The sequence below is a fragment of the Terrapene carolina genome, unplaced genomic scaffold (assembly GCF_002925995.2).
Source record: "Terrapene carolina triunguis isolate 2854851 unplaced genomic scaffold, T_m_triunguis-2.0 Scaffold132, whole genome shotgun sequence".
Taxonomy (NCBI): domain Eukaryota; kingdom Metazoa; phylum Chordata; order Testudines; family Emydidae; genus Terrapene; species Terrapene triunguis.
The window spans coordinates 197,711-215,537 of record NW_020664483.1 but is presented as its reverse complement, the minus strand read 5'-3'; the positions used below and the strand labels follow the sequence as shown (position 1 = coordinate 215,537).

Below are 17,827 nucleotides of genomic sequence, written 5' to 3'. Positions count from 1 at the left end.
AAGTCCGATCTGGTCGGCTCCCACGGGCAGGATAAGCAGGGGAACAGGCTGAGGCTACCTCAAGTCGAGGCGGCTCAACCAGCTCTGCCTGCAGAGTGTATCCAGCTTGTGAGAGCATCCGGCTTGTGCTCAGAGGTTGGGGAGTGACAACATTAAGGTGCTCTCCTGGCACGGCCCTCAGCTGTTACGGGACTCTGTAATTCACATCTCGTTTCTCGAGTGCATCATCCGATTTGTTTCTAAAGCTGTAGGCTCACGTGTACAATCTTCCAGTCCTGTGTGCTCCTCTGTATGACGGTGGTTTTCTTTTCTCCCACCCTGTGTCTGCCTAGTTTATTTAGACTGTGAGCTGTTTGGCGTAGGGGCTGTCTCTTACTGTGCTGTGTGTATGGATCCCAGTGCAATGGGATCCTGAGCTCGACTGGGGCCCAAGCAGTCAGTTTCCCGCTGAGCCCGAGTTACCGCCTGCTGCCCCCGGGGTCATCTCTCCTCCTCCTGCTGCGGGGTTGGAATGGTGGGAACTGCATACACAGCTCCTGCCAGCCGCTGCCGCTCTGTGTCCGCTGCGGAGCGAGAGGTGCAGCTGCTGCCCGGCACGCTCGCTCCACAGCACGCACCGCGCAGAGAAGTAGCAGCGGCTGGCAGGAGCCGGGCTTGCAGCCCCTCTCCCAGCACCGGTCCTGCAGGCAGGAAGAGGAGAGAGAGCCTGAGCTAGAGACGGCCCCGTTGTTTTCCCACCTGACACTTGGGTTGGGTCTGGTTGCAGAGCTCTAGTCTGTGCACGTGATTTTCCTCTCACTTAAAGTAGTGGAAATCCAGCTTGTCTGGCCATCTTGTTTCCCCCAGATCACTAGGATTCTGCCCACTGGCAGCTGGAAGAGTCTCTGAAATGTGGGGATTGGTCGGCTGCACGGCGCCAGGGCTCTTCAGGCCAGAGTGTGATACTAGAGCAGCGGATGTGAAAATAATCCATAGGAAATGAAATCGACCATGAAGCAGAGCAATACTGCCCCCTTGGCAGTGACTTTGGGGGGTTTGCCTTCCCCTGCAGCACGGGGAGTGGGTCACTTGCAAGGATTACTTGGGTGTGTCTGTCATTGCCCTGCCATTGCGGGAGCCTCAGGCACTGGTGAACCTGGGTCCCGCCTGTTCTCTGCCAGTGGCACATCTTCTGTGGGCTGGGATACTTTGGTCTGGTTTTGCTTGTCGGGTGTTGGATGGTGCCGATGGCCTATGATATACTGGAGGTCTGACTAGATGATCTGCTGCTCCCTTCTGGCCTGGCAGTCTATGACTCTAGGACTTGACTGGCATAAAGCACCCATGCAAGTTTGCAGTGAGTTAGCTTCCCAGTTTAGGAGCTTCTCTGGAAAGGCGCAGCCCCTAATAACCCTGGCACCAGGCCTCAGCCCCCCTCAAGCGCACGTGAGGACGCAATTCCAAGATCAGATATACAGACGCTCTGGGGAGGTCCCTTCAACTCTTCGTAAGAAGCGGGACATCTGTGGTGTTCTGCCTGCCAGCAGCATTGCAGAGCCATGAGGACACGGAGAGAATTCCACATCCAATTCCTGCAACAGGTGGTGTTTGCCCAGAACACCGGCCCTGCCAACATCCCTGTTCTCAGGGTAACCTTTCAATGACCCCAAGTGGTCACTGGTCGAACATCTCATTTGACTGACACTTCTTCAGAAGCACAACACGCCCAACCGTCCATGTCGGTAGTTGACTCGGAGTATGGACAAGACAGCTTGCTACAGCAGGTAGGAACCCCTGGCTGATCTCCTCTCAACCTTCTCATCTAATCTGCTGCCCCTTAAGGCAAACAGACGAGACTCCACAACAAAGCATCCAGTGTGTGCCGCAGAAGTGCTTGAAAGCAGATCAGGTAGACTATTCCTTAACAATCATTCCTTTACCAAGGAGGAATGAAGGCCAGATTATGCACGTGCAGATTTCACCGAAGAAATGTTTTCCCTCCAGCAAGGTGGCTCACATGTGTGGATGTTCACGAGGGACTCGGTTGGCTGCATGCAACAGACAGACATGGCTGTCATGACAGTGATCATTCCACATGGTGCCTGCGTATTAAGTTGAGTTTGAGTGTGTCTGCATGTCTCTGGGTATAGCAAGCCGGTGGAGAAGGGCACGTGCTTGCCGGAATACAGATCGATCCCTTGTTAATGAATTTGGTGGTGCGGGGATGAATGCATGCCAATCAAGTATGTATGGGTTGTTATTGAAAGGCACCCAGGCTGAAATTTAGCATCCAGAGTGTGTTTGCAGAAAGCCTTTGGTTTTTCATTGCTCTCTCTCATCATCGCTCCGATCACACGGATGACAATGGGCAGTCAATATGGAATGATGGCAGCCAGGGCCAACATGAAATAACATGACAGCTGTTCTCAGCAAAGCTACTGGGAGGAATGACCTCGCTGGAAATCTATCCCAGCGTAAGGGGACTGACTATGGTGTCTGGAGAGGAAGAATGGTTTGGTAATTAAGGCACTAGCCTGGGATGCAGGAGATCTGGGGTTAATTCCCAGCCATGCTGCAGACTTCCAGATGATCTAGCTCATTTGGGGTTACAAAGCCATCCTCCTTTGAAAGGAGTCTGAACATAGAATAGAATCCAGCAGGGGTGGTGATTGTGTGACGGAAGCGCTGTCTTTACAGTAATTTTGTCCTATGGTATCTATTGGCTAAAATGGGCTGTGGATCAGGAAACCTTAGCAATACCTTGGAGAAGGCCCCTTCCTTCCCCCTTGTCCCCTTGGTCTTGTGATTGGGTTCCCAAGTCAGGAACCAAGGCACAGCAGAGGAGATTAAGTTAATGAACCGCTTGATTGACTCGGCCCTGAAGCTGATTTTAAATCATTGGAAAGGTAGCTTGCAAGGAACATTCTCATCACCGTTCAGTTTATTACGCGTCATTGTTTAATTATGAGAAAGCTGTGGCCCAGAAAAGACACCAGCTTGAAATGTTCAAAGAGATAGAGGGGTCTTTTACAACCACCCGAGTGTGGCAGGAGCTGGTCCGGGGATTGATCTATGAATGCTTTATGCTCTGAGACCATAAAAACAAATGCAATTTCAACCGGTGCTGCTGTCGTCGCCTATATTAAAGGTTATGTCACAATGTTAGTCAGTGAAGGAACGCGTTGTTCCGACACCGAGGGAGAACGTGGTTTTTAGAATACCCTTAATGTGACCTGTTCTTGCTTTCTTCCTGAGCACTGCGCTTCTGACACATTTATGAGGCTGCATGATAGAGGATGTCCGTGCCAGTGCTAACAAACATCATGAAAATTAAATGGTTGTAATTTCCTTTGTGCTCACAGACATTGATAACACCCCGTGGTGTCAGCCAAGATCTGGTACCCCGTTGCGGTAGGCGCTGTATCCAATGAGAGACGGTCCTTGCCCAACAGAGCTACAACCTAAACAGACAAAGGGAGTGTTGGCGTAAGCCTCGTTTTACAGGGCAGAGAGAGTGAGTGATTTGCTTCGGCTGGCCCAGGAAGTGCATGGCAGAGTCGAGAACTGACCGTAGATCTGAATCCCAGCTCACTGCCTATCCCCCTTGGGTGCTTTAAGCCTACCACAAATTTCACTTAGCAGCCATTTCCTTTGTCTCTGCTTGATGAGACATGTAGTATAGCCCATATGATGGGTGGGATTTTCAAAGGAGCATCAATGACTGAGGAGCACAAGCCTGGATCTTGGAGTTCATGCTGCTCAGTCACTGGTGCTTTGGAAAGGGGCGTCTTTCAAACCGTGGTGTCTTGTTCTCATCCGAGTGGAAAACAGGCCTCAAAGGCCTGCCCTCCCAGCCCGTTCTGTGGCCCTCATCACCATAACAGCTGAGCCTCCTCAGGCCCAGTAGAAGGTGTCGCCTGCCTGGTCAGCCGGAGGTAGGGCAGTGCTGTTATTGTACACGTGGGGAGCCGAGGCACAGGGAGAGACATGACTTGTTCACGGTCACACCAGGAGTTTATGGCGGAGCAGGGACGTGGCAGGGTTGGGTGCAAGTGCTGGAATCCAAGGATTTAGGGCTAGATTCCCAAAAGAAATCAGGGGCCCAAATCCCAGAATCAGTCCCCACTGGGGCTCCCAAAGCCCCGTTCAGCTGCCGCCCAATCTGTAGGTGCCTGAGTGTTTGCAGTAAAAGTTCCCTAGGCGCCTGTTTCTGCAGCCCTGCCCAGTCCCCTTCTCCCAGTCTGCTGCTAGTTAATAACCCCCACGGATGAGACTCAAAGATCCCGGTCTGCCAGTGGCCGAACTTTCTACCCCACAACTGGTACTGCCCCCCAATGCCCCCCCCAAACAAATGGACTGGTGCTAGGCACACTTGTCCCTCCAATCAATCACTTCGTGCTGGACTTCCACGCCCTCCCCCTCCCCGAATCAGGGCTGCTCCCCTCCCCAGCTCGGCAGCCACCCCCACCTCCCAGTAAATCCCTTGCGACCCCGGCACTCCCCGCCAGTGCCTGCCGCCCAGAGCTGTGATCAGGGAATTCCTGACATGGGCTGCCCCTGGGTACTATATGCCTGTGCCACCCCATAGGGCACCCTTGGAGTCCGCAGGCACTGGCGGGGAGTTCCAGCTGTAAACAGTCCCTGGAAGTAGGCACCTAAGCCAGGTCAGACCTTCCTTATGAAAAACCAGAGTGAGAGAGACGTCTCTCCATGATAGCCTGCAGCCCCATGGCCGGGGCACTCTGCTCGGATGTGGGAGACCTGTTTTCAAATCCCTATTCGACCTGGCTTGGAGCAGGAACTGGAGCCCCAGCCCCCCCCCACGGGTGAGTGCCCTGACCACTGGGCAATTGGGTATGCTAGGGCTCACCCTCTGCCCAATCCACCTCCTCCTTTGGCGTGAGGCCCATCTGGTAGGCCTGCTTTGGACGGCACCTGCTGGACTGGGCCCCACAGGCAGGGAAATGATACTGTGAGAAGCTTGCCGGGACTTGGGTGTCCCCATTGGCAGGAATTTGGGCCGTTAGGGAATTTGGGTGCCAGCTAAACAAGGGGTTTGAGGCTCTCAGTAGCCTCAAACTGGTGAACTTGGGCACCTAACGTGTCAGCTAGACGTATTAGCCCCTTTGTGGATCCAGCTCTACCTGGCTGGCCTGAGGTCACTCACCAGGCCTGGGGCAGAGCAGGGATCTGAGCTGGCCTCTGCGGTTCCAGGCTGATGCCTCAGCCATCAGCCCATCCTTCCACGGCTGGCGCTTTTAGTGCACCTGAGAATTAAGCTGTAGTGGGGCGGACGGCCCCACTCCCTGAGAGTGTGGGCTGCGGCAGGCCAGTGCGCCTGTGCAGACAGGGAGCCAATTAGAAAAGGTCTTATTGGGAGCCAATCAGGGCCCAGCTTGGAGGCAGCCAATCAGGGCCAGGCTCAACCCTATAAAAAGGCTGCTCAGGGAGAGAGCAGGCAGTCTGTCCCAGGCCTTTGATAGGGGAAGGTCTGTCTCCAGAGCAGAGAGACTAGCACCGCGGACAGCGCAGTGCTGGCCAGGCTTGGGGAGCAGAAGGGAACTCCAGCCCGGTGTCTGCCAGGCTGCAGGCCCTGAGAGGAAGGGCCTAGCGGGTGCAAGGGGCCGTAGGAGAAGCGGCCCAGGGAAGTGGACAGATGAGGGAAGAGAAGGAGGACAGCGAGGCTGCCGCCAGAGGGTCCCTGGGCCGGGATCCAGAATCGAGGGCGGCCTGGGTCCGCCCCTTTCCCCTTTGCAGTACACCCAGCCATCGGCCGTAGGGAGCGGCCATCATAGACTATGCCAGATCCCTGACAAGAGGGATTAGACTTTGGGGTGTGTGGTTGGACATGGTGGCTGGGGCACAGAGAGACTGCTAATCACCAACACCCCTGGAAGGGGGTGAGACCGGAGCAGTGGGAACTGCCGGAGGACAGTGTCCCGAAGAGGACGTCGCTGAGCAGGAAGCAACACGGGTCCACATGCCAACCAAGGGCAAGACAACGGGCGGGACACGACCGAGAGAGGGCGCTCCACTGGACTGAGCTAATTCCTGAGATGACCAGCAGGAGGCGCTGCGGTGGTGAGTCCCACTGTCACATAAGCCCGTGTGTTCCTAGCTGTTCAGAGGCAGCCAGTCTCCTCCCGCTGGAATCACACCTGAACCTTTGAGCTTTCTCCAGTCCGAGAAGGCCGTGTGTAAAATGTCGCTCATCAATCATCTCAGAGCAGTCTGGAAACTGGGAAGATTGTAACGCAACCGGCATGTGAGAATGGGGAAGATGTGGCGTGAGGGGGAAGGTACAGAAAAAGGTCAATAGCGCTTTTCTCCAGTGTACATAAAATATTCTATTAGTTTTATTACCGAGAATACATTAGCATCATGTGTATCAGTAGATGCGTTTTAGTGCCGTATGTACCTCTGAGAGATGAGAGGAGGCTGAATCTAGCGAAAGGGCTATTTTGATTAGAAACAGCCCTTAGCTTTGGGAACAATGCAGTAATATTAGATAATGGACTAATCTTTCACCTCTGACTGCACAGATTTCAGTTGCCTAAGACACAAATGAATTGAGTGGTGGAATTAGATGACTCAGGAGACTGGTAATAGACTATGGGAAATTTAATCTCTAGATCACTGACCAAGGCTGGTAGTGGCTAAAGGTAATTACCATCCGATGGCTGCTCAGAGACCTGAGGCTAAGGCACTGATTCAGGAAAACACATGGTTTCCCTGACATCCTAGTGGGCTTGGCTCCCGAACGGATTGGTCAGTAAAGCTGTGCATCTTCGCTATTCCTGCTGTGGCCCGGTAAATGATCCAGGTCATGGAGATAAAGCTCAATCATCTCTGGCTACTTCTAAGGGCTCTCGTCTGCATTTCAGTTGTAGGGCTTTCAATCCGCCACGGCTCACAGGACCTCAGCCAGCCGCCAGCTCAGAGCTCTGGCTGAGATTTGCAAAACACAGGAGGCTAAAGCCTGGCTCCTAAATCCATATTTAGGCACCTGATTAAGTAGACTGGGTTTTGGAAGCACTGAGCCCCCTGCAGCTTTTACTGAGCTCAAAGGGAACCTCTGAGGGGCCCACTTTGGTAGTGGGAATTTTATTCATTATTTATTAACATAATGCCTGGCTGCCCCAGTCTTGGCCCAGCACTCGATACAGACACAGAATAAAAAGCCCCCCAAAGCTTACAATCTAATAGTGCCCAAGCCTTTTCCAATCCAAACCATGCAGCCGGGCATGTACATTTAGACATTTCACAGCTTGGCCAAAGACGCACCATGAAAACCTTTGTGGACGGTGGAAGCAGCCAGTCCAGCTGGGAGCTAGAAGTGTCTGGCCGACATCCTTCGTAATTTAAGGCTGCTAGAATCAACTCCTGCTTGAGAAGTTCTTTTGTCAGTGGTTTGAAAGGGGTGTCTGAATTGTCTCAGGTGATCAGTTCACATGACTGTGTCCAAACGACACCAAACCGACCAAACAATCCAGCACAAAGTAGCCGTTGCAAGATGTGCAGAGACGCATGCTGCATAGCTGAGAATCCTGGCCTGGTCTTTGATATACAGCTCTGATTGCTGTTAGAATGGAAGAAAAATACCCCCGCCGACTGCAGACTGCGGAAAGGTCAGCGTTAAGTCCTTTCTGCTGAAGACATCCATTAATTTTATCACTCTTTACATTATGCAGCAGGCGTGAGGAGCTTTCTTTTTGCAAAATGGGGCCGTTGCTGTATAAAATGAAAGAGCTTTATTACATAAGCTACATCCAAAGACATACCCCCGGAGAAGACCGGAGCCTGATTTCTGTATCACAGAAGAATTAAGATCATTTATCCTCCATATTCTGTTGTGGGTGTCACAGTTCAGGGCACCTGCACCTGTATTCCCCCTCTCTGCTCCAGCCAGGGCACCCGCCCTAGGCTCCCAGTTCGTCAGCTGCATTCTAGACCTGCATCTCTCCCTGTTCTGGTGGGGGTGTTTTCCCTGCCTTCATGGGGTCATTCCCCAGTAGAAGTCAGACTGGCTGAGCAGGCCCACTTTGCTTCTCTCCTCCGAGCTGGTACGCGGTGGAATTGCCACAGGTTTGAGTTACCCCCCAGCTCTTTCGAAGCAAGCACTCGTATTCGTCAGGCGAACGCTTTACAGAGCAAACACGTGAAAAAACCCGTGGGCAGGTTAACAAGCATGCCGGAGAGCAGCCCCTCCCTCCACCAAGGGCCCACGCTGCTGTTTAGTCCTGCACACCCCACGCAGGCATTTTTCCCATAGTCACAAGTTCATCACAGCTTCCACTCGGAACAGGCACCCAAGTCTTAGGGGCCTGAGTGGGCCAAAGACTTTCCAACCTTTCCAAGGAGTGAATGACACAGGTCAGGTGAAGCTTTCCTGCAGCCCCCCACCACCACTACGAACCCCCTGCGGCCGGGGGCGTGAGGGGAAAACGGTTGTAGACGCCCTTTGGCGAGTTTACTGGTGTCGTTTTTCATTCCGTTCCCTCCGGATGAGTCAGGCTCCCTAGGGATCCGCTTCGCTGGTGTGAATTGTTCTAGTGCCACTGAGCTGTAGTAATTAACACCCCTTCAGGCTCTGCTCTGAGAGTCCAACCGGACAGGCTGTAAAGAGAAGGGGAAAAATGCTGACTGATGACATCTTAGGATCTTCTATCACTGACCTAAAATAGATTTGTCCATATATAAGAATGACATGATTTAGGGTCTGGTATCCTGGGACATGCCAGGGCTGGCAGCAAACGCTGAGCCTCGCTTCACAATGGTCCATGGAAAGGCCACCTAACGCAGCAGGGTTACAAGACCCCCCTAGTCCGGTCACCGGGCTGGGAGCGGTCACCCTCCTAGACCTATTCCAGTGTAATTCGTGGCTAAAATTCCTCCACGAAGGGAATAAGGAAGGAATATTCATCTGGGAGATGATGAGCATGTATTAATAAGGGCAGCTCTTCAAAGCTACTCGGAGATTTGTAATTCCAGCACCATGCACCACCTGCCATTGTTTGTCCCACTAACAGCGTGCTTAAACAAAGGACTACGGCCCAGAGCCTCAAAGTAATTTAGGTGCCTAACTCCCATTGGAGCCAGCGGCCTCCAGATCTAAAAGCATGAGCTATTGGTGGGCGCTGTTACAACCCATATCTTCTGTGGATTGGCACAGAGCACCCATTCACCACCAGTGGGCCACATGAGCTTGATTCGTGTTGTTTTGTGTCCTTGAGTGTTGTTCTTATTCAGTTAAAATCATTGGAGTTGACTAAAACAGCAGGATTGTTGTAGCCCATCCTGGCATTGAGTGGCCTTTTGGCTAGTGGCTGCACTATGCAAAGAGTTTGAGTCTGCTGGTCCTTTGAAGTTAAAATTCTTTTAGGTCAAGCCACAGAAGTCTGTGTTTAAACCCAGAGATTCCCTGGTTCCATTCTTGCAGCTGAACTGACAATGGCCATTATTACGCTGAACAATCAGAGAAAAAAATGCTGCCAAAATGTGTTGCGAGATATTGAATTTGCCACTCAGACTTGCCACCCCAACTGACTTGGTTCTGGAGCCTTCACAAGAAAATGACTTGGGACAGGTCTGGAATCCCATGTGAAGGGTCCCCATTGGCACCAGGTGATCCAGGCAGCAGGGCGGAAGGGGGAAAGGTCTCTAAAAAGAATGGAAGAAAAAGTTTTTTAAAAGTGGCCATGTGTGGGGAAAAATGGATTGTCTCCATTTTGACCGAAAAGGGGAGGCTTGTGACCTTTTGGTGTTCTGTTCAGGGCATACACCCAGAGAGTTAGAAATTCAGCAGCAGGACTCTCCCGGCCAGGCGGTGACCGAACACTGACTGTAACGCACAACAGCCCCGTACAGAGACAAAGCAGGCTGCTCCCTGAGCCAGAGAACCACAGCTCAGCCCTCCTTACACGAGGCTGCCTGTCTGCAGACGAACTATTGAAGACCCAGATAAGGGGCGTCCCTACAGAGCCCCTTAGCCTGTCAGCAGGACCAGGAAACCTCTTAAAACGTAAAGTGACAGCATGCCATTTTCACACAGCTTTCAATACACCACCTCATGCGTGACGGGTACAGTACTGGTTTTATGGCAATGAAAATGAACGCTGCCCAGGGTTAGGTTGATTTATAATGATGATTATTAGCACCTAAGAGCCCGGTCGTGGGCAGGACTCCCCGGCTGCACAGGCACAGGACAAAAAGACCGATCCAGCCACGCTTACCCCCGAACTGGGAAATACTAATTTGCAATTGCTAGTTCTTTGAACCGTGACAGAAAGCAAGGCACAGTACATGCTGACTGCAGCCCAGTCCCCTGGTGCGGTTCTTTGTTTGCTGCTAGCAGCTAGACCACATAGAAAAGTTTGAGTCTCTGCTACTGCCTCGGAGCTAATTGAGCTGCTCCTTTCACTCGGGTAGTAGAACTCCGAGTGTTAGAGCCAGAGACAGGAGGTTTGTTCCTTGCAGCCGACACGAGGCGTTCTTACACTGAACAGCCAGAGGAAAAGGCTGCCAAAGATTGTCATAAGGCATTTCAGTTTCCACTTAGATTTACATATGGCTGAAATAGTCCGGTTTTGTGATGCATGCAAGTGTGTTACTCATTCAGATTGCAAACTCTTATTTTGTGTGTGCAAGAAACTGCCCGTTCATTTTTGTTACTGGATTTATTTAGTGGCAGGGGATGGGAAACATTTTTCAAGAAAAGCAAGTTGAAGATTTCTGGTCCATGATTCATGGTGCAGTATAATTCCATTGATTACTAATTCCAGAGAGAGGAAACAAACCAATGATGTCATTGTCTTGTGTCTTCATTCGAACATTTCATCTCCTCTTTTCTGGATTGCGTGCTTCATAAAATCAGAGCCATTAGAGATGGGACAGACCGATCAGTTCGTCTTGTCAGTTTGTCTGCCACTGCAGCGTTGTGTAGAATAATAAAGACATAGTAGAGACAGACAGGATCTTCTCTCCCACACTTCAAGGATGATCAATATTAAACAATTCTGTGACTGTTTCTGTCCTTCACCGTGGGATGGATCTGAAGTCAGTGGAAAGAACCCACTGATGTCCAGGGGCTGGGATCAGGCTGAAAGTCGCCATGGAGCCAGTTTTCCTCTCTCCCCATTTTTTTGTGCCTTCTTAAGCCCCAAGTGTGGAAGCCTCTTTCCAGGTGCCCAGTTCAGGGGCAGTGGAACCAGGCAGGTGGGGGGGGGGGGTAAACACCCCTGCAGTGGAAGTATTGTGGGGGCTCTACCCCCTCATAAACTCAGGCCCATGTAGGGGGCCAGGGAAGTCAAGTAGGATGTGGAGGGGCTGGAGCAGCTCCCACAATGTCCCGCATTGGGCTGGGGAGCAGGTAGGAACCCCCCAGGACCCCCCCTTCCCAGCCAACTGGCACTGCACCCCCTGGCAATTCTCCCCTCCTATCCCTTTGGCCCCCCATTCACAGCACGCTTCTGCCCCAGGCTTGACTGGCCTCTTTTCCCCGGGAGCTGCAAATGCCCAAAGTGTCTCATGCTGGCAGCCAAAGTGGTCTGGAAAATGTGTCTGTCTGAGGGTGAATGCTCAGCGCAGGGGCTGGCTCTTATTGTGTGTTCGCAGAGTGTCTGGCACAGCGAGGCCCTGATCTCATCGGGGCCTCTCGGGGTTACTGAAATACAACGTTCGGTCATAGTCGTATTCCAGTGCTGCCCTTTGGGGCAGTGGCTGTCGTCTTCTGTGTTTGTACAGCGCCTAGCATAATGGTCCCTTGCTCCCAGGCTCGGACTCCTAGGCACTCACTCACACGCCTAATGTCACTACAACGCCCCCTCGTCAGGGGTTACAATGACACTCCAGCTTAGCTGTCTGACATGGGCAATGCCTGACAGGAGCCCTCCGTAGCACAGCCTGCCTTCCCACGGGTAGTGAGATCTGGGACATCCCTACGAGAATAGGGCCATGGTTTTTTTTCCTGGCGAATAGTAAATTTGCCCCAAAAATGCAGTTTGGGCGGCACTATAACAATGTGTGAATTCAATGAGTTCAGCCAAGGGGGAAACAAAGGTAAAGTGCTTTGTTTTGGCCATTTTGAAATGAAGCATTTCAAATTGTAATTTCAGAACAGTGATTTGTTTAGAAATTTAACTGTTTTTTTTTTTTTTAAAGGCAAATTAAGAAAAGTGTGTGGGGAGAAACAGAGAATAACCAAAAAAGAAAAAATTCATTTCAGGTCAAATGAAATGTTTCATCTCTTTGTTTCAGCAAGAAAACCTGCGAAAAGTCCGTTTCAGTTCAACCAAACCACATTGTTTTGGATTTTTCAGGTTGGCCGTCAAACCAAAAGCTCCATTATTCACTGAGCTCTAATCCCTCGCTGCTGAGAATGGCCAAATAAGCATCTAGTCAGACTCTGTTCTCATGTCCCCAAGGAGATGAACGCCTTTTACCAGGAGATTATATGCCACCAATTATTTCACCAGGGATGAGTCCTAACTGGTGTGCTTTTAAGACATGGAAAAAGCTGCTCATGAACCAGCTCGTCTAGTGGAGCTTCCGCAAATTGCTGTTTCATGCTTATTAATTCCACTTCCTCACAGCTTGATCCCTTGGGCGGGGGAGGAGGGGAAACAATAACAGAACTAAGCACCCAGGAGCTCAAGGCAGAATCCCCATGGTGCTGAATGAAGCCCCTAGATTCATAGATATTAAGGATAGAAGAGACAAGTCAATCATCTAGTCTGACCTCCTCCATAATACAGGCCAGAGAATTTCACCTGGTTACTTCTGTACTGAGCCCAATAACAATTCATTCTCACCCACTGATTTCTGTTGGATTGAAGAGCAAACGGTGCGTCAGACATCCAGAATATGCCCCATGACAGGGGGAATTGTAAAGTGTTACCTGCTGTGCTGTGGATTTCTTCCTCCAGCATCTCCCTTTTCAGCCGTGCACACTCCAGCCTCGCACCGCTCCAGCACGCCTCTCCCCATGCCCGTCACGCCCCCTACACTGGAGTGGAGGGCAGCAAGCCCGCTATGCCCCCTCTAGGCCAACTGAGGAGTCCCCCATGCTTTGGGGCTGGCTTCAGGTCGCACCTGCACAGAGAACTCCGGATGTGGCCCCTGGCCTCTGAGCTCCCATTCTCAGGGGTGGTGATGCCCCATTAACTGCTCGAATAAGGAGTTTCTGCTAACGTCCAGACCAGCAGGCCATGTTCACTGGCGGGATGCTGGGCCTGCCGTCCACCTGGCCCCAAACCTCTGAAAATGCCTTTGCTTGAGCCCCTGACTCTTCCTGATTGCAGGAACCTTCAGCGCTGAAGCCAGAACTGGAGCTTTCCAGCAACCTGATTTCTCTTTCGCCTGAGAAACTCCTGCAAGGCAGCACCTCTTCCCAGGGATCAGTCTTCTCAGGGCAGCCATTTCCCCCAGCACACGCTCTGGCGCTTTCTCAGAGCAAATCAATCACTGCAATCCTCACAGGGCCCCAGCTGTTTCTCTGTTCGAGGGGTGATTTGCAGCCTCTCTTATTTGCAATTGCTTCCCATTCTCCACTGCTTGTGTTGGCCTCGGCTTCCGCTGGGATAAGCATCTCTGTGTCCTGGTCGCAGAGGTGACCCCAATGCAAAAGAGCCGCCGAGAAGAGACTGGCTATTCCTCAGTCAGATGAATTTGCTGGCTCCTGTTGTAGCAATCCCTGCAAGTTCCTGAGTCTAGTCTCCAGCATTCTCTCTAGCGTCTATGTGGTAACACGTGCCACAGATTTCTTACCCGTCAATGTCCATCAGATGTGGCTGTCCCCTGAACTGGGGCATTCAGAGTTGTGACTCTGGACGTATTCCAAGCAAGGAAAAAGTGCTCCCAGCCGTTCTTCTTAGCTCTGCTGTATGGTCTGCAGAGAAGCCATGAAGAGAAGGCACTAAGGGGTCCCCGGGATGTTATAGTGCTGATCATGGAGGTCTGTGAGTGCCACCGAGGAACATTTCTTGGCTTTATGTTTGTGATTTACATTGATTGCATGGTAGAAGTTTACAGTCTAATATAAGGTTTTGCAGCTGTGTTGGGAGCAATAAAGAAGAAAATCATGTCATGAAGTGCCTTCTGGTCCTGATATAAACTTCACCATGACACATATTATCTCTGCTCTCAGTATCACACATATTTCCCATGTACAGCAGCATTATCCCTTCCAGAACGTCTGTCAGGGTCTACTGCCCCAGTCCCCCAAGTGACCACCCCCTCCGCAGAAGAATAGAGCAGAAATCTCACTAAAACGCCCGCTGATTGCCTTGTCTTTGCAGTTCAGAGACCAGCCTACGGGATGATAACTACTATCGGTTTGTGAGAACGAAATCCTAGTATGAGTTGTAAAACTCAGCTGTAGGACTAGCTGGAAAATGAGGATTCAGTGAAACATTTCAGGTTTGACGTTTGCTTTTGTTCTGCATTGGAATGAACCCAAGACCTTTTGTGAAAACCAGAGAGAGAGAGAGAAACACCTCCTCTGATGGGGTATTTACCCCACGAATGCCATGAAATCCAGTCTGGGTGCAGCTGGAGGGTGGGCCAGGCCTAATTAAAGCTATAAGCCAGCAAGTTCCTTCTCTCTGGGAAGCAGCCTGAAAAAAATACTGACCAGGAGAGACGAGCTGGAAGTCTGACAGGCCCTGGTGTGCTGTAGCCTGGCTGAACCCTGAGGCCATGGCATTGATCCAGGCCTAGAAGCCTGTGGCTAGACCAGAGGACTGGCTAAAGAAGCAGAGGTCAGCCTGCAGTGAGGTGGCTGCCAGCTGAAGGTTTAGTTTCTATATACAACACATTAAGGCTTTGGCAAAGGATTCCTTGGCCCTGGAAGAGGCAGGACTCTGTACAGTAGTCAGGCCAGAGAGCCAGGACACTTCTATGGCCAGAATAGGCAAAAGGAGAGAAGGGGAAACTGAGGCAAGTGGCTGCAACACACATCAAGCCAGGAGGGAGGTGCTGGGTTAGCAACTTGCCACACATTCCCCCCCGCCCCCGAATAGCCAGTTGGGTCAAACATTTCCTTGGGATTTGGGAGACCCAGGATCAAGTCTCTGTAATTCAGAGCAGGGACTTGAGCCTGCATTTCCCAGATCCCATTTGAGTGTCCTGAACAGCTGGTGATTCAGGAGAGGGTCGGTGTCTCTCTCTCTCTCTCTCTCTCTCTCTCTCTCTCTCGACCAGAAATTTCATCCTGGGCCTGAGATCCTTGCCCACCTAAAGTCTCATTGGAACGATACATTCCCATGAAAATTTCCAAGCAGCTGCAGTCAGCACCGTGCTAACCAGTATCTAGCTTGGGATCAGACTTTGTGGTCCACTTCCTAGGCTGTTCTCAGTCTCCCCTTTGTAGTCCTGTTGTGTTAGCGCAAATTATGGAGCGATCAGTGGCTGCTCTTTAGTTAAGGTTGTGACTTGGTTTCTGTTAAAAGGAGAATGTTGAATCCTGTCTAAATTTATATTAGATAGTCAGATTGGCTTGAAAACTGATATGCTAGTTTCAGGGGCAGAGTAAAGTTTGTGGTCAAGATCTGAGGTCATTTGATCATGGTATTATTTAACTCTTCACCATGCTATCAAACTCTCCATCAATGGGTGAAGGGGTACATGCCTCAACCCTACCTGAGGGCCACCCACGGGGCCACCCCAGAGATTCATGGATTCTGAGGATTAAAGCAGATCTAGGACTTCACTAAACTTCCTGGCTCTGTGCCTCCGTTTCCCCTCCCACCCTTTGTCTACTTAGACTGTGAGCTCTTTGAGGAAGAGGTTGTCTTTCACTGTGGGTTTACCCAGTATCCAATGGAACCTAAATTTGGCTGGGGCCTCTAAAATCTATTGTAATACGAATGCTGCTAATAGAATACCTCTACTTGTGTGTATTGTAAAGGAAGGAAGGCCCTGTACGCAGGGAAGGAAAGCAGGAGTCATCACCCATGTTTGTCTCAGAGCATCGTACCCCCCAGGGGAATGTTTTTCAGGCAGTTGAAGCATAGGAGTTGTGATAAGATGCGGCTCATGTGTGTAGCACAATGTAGCAGAGAAATCAGCAAAAGGAATTTATGTGGGTCTGAAATTCAGAAGCTGTTTGTGGCAAGGGCCCTCTGTTGTTATGTGCGTCCAGCAGCTCTCACTAGAACAGGTCAGAGAAACTTCAATGGAACCATATTCTCTTGAAATTGAAACTTCACAAAATCGGGCCAAGTTTTGCCGGAATGTGTTTGTGGAAGAAAACCAGGAAAGAGTTCTGATAGTGTCGAAGTGGTTTGACATTTTTGGAATGAAATGTTCCAATTTTTTGTTTTGAAGTGACTGTTTCTTTTTTTATTATTATTAATTATTATTATGTGCTGTATAATAGAAAAGTCACAATCACAATGAAATGTTTTGATTAATGATTTTTCCCCCAGAATTTTCCTTCGTGGAGAATTTTGAAACTTTTTGGGTTTTGCTCTGAACGGAAATGACGTCAGAATTTGAAATCTCAAAATCCTTCGTGAAATGGCACTTTTGCCTCTGCAATCCCTGCCTAGCTGGGGCCTTGCTCGCTGCTACCCTAGCACAATAAAATCCAGGGCCACCCAGCTCCAAATATGGGGTTTGATTTAGGGAGGAGAGTGTTTCTTAGATTAGGTCTACACTGTAAGCTGGGGTGTGATTTACCTGCTAGTGTACACGCATTCATTGAGCTAGCGTGAGCAGAAGTAGCAGTGTAGACACGGTAGCTTGGGTGGTGATGGCGGAGATGGAGCTGAGCGCCTGAGCCATGCCAACCACCTGCCCAGGGCAGGTCTGTGCTCAGCACAGCTCAGCCATGCCTCTGCTGCCGCTTTCGGCTGCACTACTATTTACATACACACTAGCTCGGTGAGTGCTGGCGTGAGTGTGTACAGACAAGCAGGGGAATCACACCCCTAGCTCGTAGTGTAGACATAGCCTTCAGGGGCTGGTACCCAGAACTAATACCACAGTAACTAGGGAGAAATTGTGGATTATTTCAACATGATATTAACAGTGTAACGGCAACTGATATTGGATGATTTGTAGTTTCTTCCCATATTGTTAAATGATGGAATGAATCCAGTTGCTGGGCCAGTTCTTGCCATCCTGTTGATTTATTTTATTTATCTGCTATCTGTTCTTTGCTTATTCTTTACAGCCAGTGTTCATTTTACTTCTTTTCTCTTTTGTATACAGGGCAGGTTTTTGTTCCATACCACACGTTTCATTTGTTGCCTGGATGTAATCTTGCCACATTCACAGGGTAGCTAAGCCAACAATACCAAATTGCCCAGATTTTCTTGGCAAGGTGTCTTTTAGGATTAAGCGCTAATACACTGCATTGGTTTCTGGTCTGGAAAGTTAACCGCATCTTTTTCAGGATTGCTGATTTCAAAGCTGTTCTCGGTTTGGGAAATGTTTACTTTCTCAGTGCTTTATTTTTCAGAATTAAACTCATCTAAAATAAATTGCCTTTTAAATCAACTGGAAAAAGATGGTTAGCAGTGTGGGTGTTTTAGTATTGAACTAAAGCCATGGAACACTAAGAATAGATGCTACTCATTCTAGCAGGCTACGCTCATGTGTTTTTCTCCTTCAAACATAATTTCTCTAGCTAGTCAGAAAATAGGCTTTTTTTTCCATAGAACATTTCGACAAAAACAGAAAAATTGTTGTTTTTTTTTCAAAATTTTCCATGGAAAAGTTCAACTCTTCAGCAAAAAAATCAAGAAGTACATTTTTTTTTTTTAACCAAAAACCTAAATAATTCAATTTGGAAATGCTGCCTTGGTGCCTTATGGGAGTTGTAGTCTGAGTGCTTGGGTATCCTGGT

At 50.1% G+C, this 17,827-nt stretch overlaps 1 pseudogene; it reads right to left on the bottom strand.

Annotated features, from left to right (window-relative positions):
- Positions 1-480: 480 nt before the first annotated feature.
- Positions 481-17,827, bottom strand: part of LOC112116443 — a 162,473-nt pseudogene continuing 145,126 nt past the window's right edge.